The sequence below is a fragment of the Camelus bactrianus genome, chromosome 3, assembly GCF_048773025.1.
Source record: "Camelus bactrianus isolate YW-2024 breed Bactrian camel chromosome 3, ASM4877302v1, whole genome shotgun sequence".
Classification (NCBI taxonomy): Eukaryota; Metazoa; Chordata; class Mammalia; order Artiodactyla; family Camelidae; genus Camelus; species Camelus bactrianus.
Window position 1 is genome coordinate 2,362,467 of NC_133541.1, and position 4,378 is coordinate 2,366,844.

Here is a 4,378-nt window from a genome sequence, read left to right on the forward strand (position 1 = left end):
AAGACCCTCCCCCGGGCCTCCGCTTGATTCAGGAGTTGTAGCTTCCAGACTGAGAGGATGCGTTTATATTGTTTCAAACTACCAGTTTGTGGTCATTTGTTATGGTAGTTTTAAGAACTTGATACACATAGTAAGAAGAGATCATGGAATCACCTCCAGGGTCCCCCGCAGAGGGAAGGGGTGGCCTCCAGGCGCCTGCACCCCAAGCGTCACTGGCCTCAATCAGGGGCCGGGCCAGGGTCTCCAAAGTCGCCACAGAACAGGCGCGGGAGCGCCCAGAGGCCACGGTCTCGGGAAAAGTCTCCGCGTCGGCTCCAGTGGGCTGCGACCCGCAAGGTTGCACAGGAAGGAAATAAAAGATTTCGGCTGAGATTACACTCGAAAACACCAGGGAGCCCGGCTTCCAAGCGCGGCATTACTCTTCTGCCCCGAAAACCAGGAGATTCAAAAGGAAAAGATGTCCGGCTGTCGGCGGTCGTCAGAGGCTGGGAAGCAGTGCTGCTCACTGTCACCGACTCCTGGCTGGGAGCCCAGGGGCAAGGTCAGCCCATGTGGGGGGGCGTCCGCGCCAGGGCAGCCCGGGCTCACATCTCCATGTCCCCTAGCAGAGAGAGTTAAAAACCCGAGGAGCTTTTGATGGCACCTCCACAATTTCACTTCTGGGCGTGTTTCAGAAGGTGGGCTGAAAAGTCACCTAACACTGTGCTTGTGTGGTTCACAGGAGTCTCGTCTGGTGCCTTCTGCAGCCGCATCAAGGTGGCCGACTGGCAGCTCCAGAGCCTTCAGAACCTTCCAGAGACCACAGAACTTGACCAGGTGACCGGTGGGGGCCCCCAGGGGAGGCTGGCTAGAAGGAGGTGCCCCCTCGGCAAGTGTCCTGGGTGGGCAGGCCAGTCTGAAGAGCCTCTGCGGGGTCAGGGGAAACTTGATGGGGGCCCTGAGCCCTGACACATGGGAGGACCCCCCCATATGGGCAGCAGAGTGGAAGGTCAGCCTGAAGTGAGGGAGGGAGGGGCTCAGCTCAAGTCTCCAAACCCCCAAGAGTGGACACCTGGTGGACCTTGAGTCGGGTGGTGGGGGGAGGGGTGGGGGTTCCACCCACCCCTGTGTGCAGCCTCGGACACACCTGGACAGGTGCGAGGAGAGACCCCCAGGCTTCCAGGGCCTGGGGAGGAAGCAGGGGGAAGCAGAGGATAAGGACCACCAGGCGTGAGGGCAAGGGGACATGAGGGGATGCAGCCATAGCTGGCAGAGAGGGAGGCAGAGCTCAGGCCAGTCTGAGGGGGGTGGTCCAGGGAGCCAGATGGTGGGGGCCAGAGGCCTGGCAAAAATGTGTCCAGGGAAGTGTTCTGGGGGCTGCAGTGAGCCCAGGGTGGTGGGGTGGGGATGGGGAAGAGACAACCCTGAGTTGAGCTGCAGGGTGAGCAGGATGGGAGAGGGTCTGGGAGTGAGGGCTGTGAGGCTGGGCTGGAAGCTTCTGGAACACCTCCACAATGCCTGGCCTCTGGGCAGGATCTGAGAGAAACCATGGGTGACCAGCAGGGTGCAGCATGGTGGACGGGGGCCCAGAGCAACCCAAGGACAGGAGGCCTCACAGGAGAAAGGCTGCAGGCAGAGCCCGCGCAGCAGGACTCAGACCTGACTGGGAGGCGATGGCTTGCACAGTCCTCCCGCCCCCTGCTGGCCATCCTGTCACTCGCCCCACGGCCCCCTGGAGGCCAGACGCCTGGATGCTGGAGCCTGCAACGGAGGGCCTAGGAGGAGGCCAGTGTCGGCACCACACGTGGAAGATTCTGGAAACTCAACCCCTTGCTGGCCTCACAACATACAGAGCCCCACACAGCCACCCTCCTTGTTGGCGGTCACCGCGGACCCTGAGGACAGCAGAGGCAGATGGCCCGGGGGCTCCCGGCCTGCTCTGAGCTGGGGCCTTCCCTGACCTCTCTCACCTCGTGGCCCTCACCTGGACCAGGTATGGTGCCGGCTCCGCCCTGCTCCCCAGCTGGGCCACCTGGGCTCACAGGCAGGCAGCCCGGCAGCAGCCTCCCAAGTGACAGTGCTTTAGGGCCAACCAGTGGGCCGGGAGGTCACCTGTGCACAGTCCTGTTTTCTCCTCTTTCCTTTCCATGGAGACTCCAGCTGCTCCCTGGACCCGCCCTTGGGCCACACTTGCCAGTTGTCCCAGCGTCCAGCCTTCTCTAGGGCTCACAGGGCCTCAGGAGGCGGTCCCAGGAGGAGGCTGGACCCTGCTCTGCTCCCAAGTGGCCCTGGACCACCGCCCCCCTGTCTCCTCCATCAGTTCAGGCCCCTTCTGCTACGCGAGGTCCCAGCCTCCTTCCCTCCAGGGGTCCTGAAGCCACTCTAGGATGACATCTGTGGTGCAGGCACCAGTAGGGGGGTGGCCAGGTAAGCACAGGGCGTTGGTTACATTTGAATTTCAGGTAAATACCGAGCTTTTGGGTATGCATGTCCCACAAATCGCCTGCCATGAGAATTACTTGTGGTTGTCTGAAACTTAGCTTTCCCAGCTCCTGGCGTCATCGGCGGGTCTGGCTGCAATACGTGGTGGCGGTGGGGGTGCAGGCAGACAAGCCTGCCCCGGCTTCAGGCCTCTGCGCCCACCTGCCTCTCCCAGGGGGTGGAAGGTTCTCACGTGTGCTCGTGGCACTCCACCCCACAGCCCCCTACCCAGGGACAATTCGACAAGAGGCGCCCAGCACTCAGGTGCACGTGGTCATCTCTTTTCTAGTCAGCAGGCCCTGCTGCAAGACCGGCAAGAGTGCCTGGCCTAGTGCCTCCAGGGCAGGTCCTGAGAGCGGTGCTGGCCTGCCACTGGGGGGCGCTCGCTGGCTGGCAGCCCCACGGCCGCATCACCGGGAAGCACCTGGAGACGGTCCTCAGCTTCAGCTTGGAGTTTCAAGCTTTCTTCTTCGGTGGAAGCTCAGAGAACTTAGCGACTGGGGGCTTGGCCCAGGAAGCACGGTGGATTCACACGGCCCAGCTGTCACTCTGTCATTACCTTCCTGAGTACTCCCAAGGTGAGCCGGGTTACAACCCTGGCCAACAGAGGCAGTGAGCACCTGGACAGGCTGGCTGGGGGTACACAAGTGCAGCGGAGAGAACGCTTGGGGGTGGCCCCAAACCTGCCCAGCCCTCGGCACCGAGAGTGCTCTCAGGACAGACTCCGGCCACCAGAGAGCAAGTGTCCGGATGCCCTGGAAGCTCCGGGCTGGCGTTGCTCTGGGGGAACCAGTCCTTAGTCCCCACGCAGCTCCAGTTCCCAGATGCCAGGCCAGTGACACGGTTCCAAAGTGTTCAAAACTTCAACACCTGTTAGGATGGCTATTATCAAGAAAGCAGACAATAACAGGCGAGGATGTGGAGAGATGGGAACCAGGTGCACTGTTGGAGAGAATGTAAGACGGTGCAGCCACCGTGGGAAACAGTGTGAAGATCCCTCAAAAGATTAAACACAGAATCACCACTCAGTCTAGCAATCCAGCGCCTGGTATTTACCCAGGAGAACGGCAGGCAGGGTCTTGGGGAGATAACCGCCCCCACGTTCACAGCAGCGTGTTCCCAGGAGCCGGGAGGCGGGAGCCACCCTGTGTCCATCAGCAGAGGGTGGGCGAACACAGCACGGTCCAATCATATGAGGAGATGTTATGCAACCTTAAAGCAGAAGGCAGTTCTGACTCCTGCAGTGACTGGGGGACCCTGAGGACGTGATGCTCAGTGAAAGAAGCCGGTCACAGCGGGACCCCACTTGCATGAGGGACCCAGGGAACCGGGGTCACAGAGACAGCAGGCAGGTGGTGGGGCCAGGAACGGGCCGGGGCCGGGGAGTTAGCGTTAATGGGTGCCCCTATCACTCTGGGGAGATGAGAATTTTCTGGAGGTGGTGGTGGCAGCCGCACACTGTGTGACTGTGCTTGACCCCACTGAGCTGTGCACAAAAATGGTTGAGAGTGAACTTTATGTTCTGTGTATTTTCACCACAGAAAGAAAGCTCTAGCCAGTGGGGGGCTCCTGCAGGTCCCACCCACCCCCAAGGTGCCCGAGGTCCAGCTGGCTCGGTGAGTGGTCACCAGGAGGCTCTTCTGGCCTCAGCACGCAGCATGGGGCCAGCGAGTCATCCCAGGCCCTCAGCCCGGCTCTAGCGCCTGCGGCTGTGGGACTGTCAGCCACCCCCACCCCGTGATGTCCACAGGGTCCCTGCCCTGAGGTGGGCTGTGCAGTGGGGTCAGCACCTCATTCCTTGCCCCCAGGACCCCTGATTCTCTCCTGAAACTTACTTTCCCTGCTCAGCCAGGCCTGGCTCCCCATCTCCTCACCCTGAGCCCATCCTTGGGAGGGCCCCACGGCCTCCTTCTGATCA

At 61.4% G+C, this 4,378-nt stretch overlaps 1 long non-coding RNA gene across 2 annotated transcripts; it reads left to right on the top strand.

Moving 5' to 3' along the window:
* Positions 1-3,488, top strand: LOC123612935 (uncharacterized). Of its 2 annotated transcripts, none has more exons than XR_012502592.1 (4): positions 1-541; positions 722-816; positions 1,543-2,406; positions 2,750-3,488. It is a non-coding gene; the product is annotated as an uncharacterized LOC123612935 (long non-coding RNA). The 2 variants fall into 2 exon arrangements; XR_006720231.2 differs by having other exon boundaries at positions 1,543-1,972.
* The last annotated feature ends 890 nt before the right edge of the window (positions 3,489-4,378 follow it).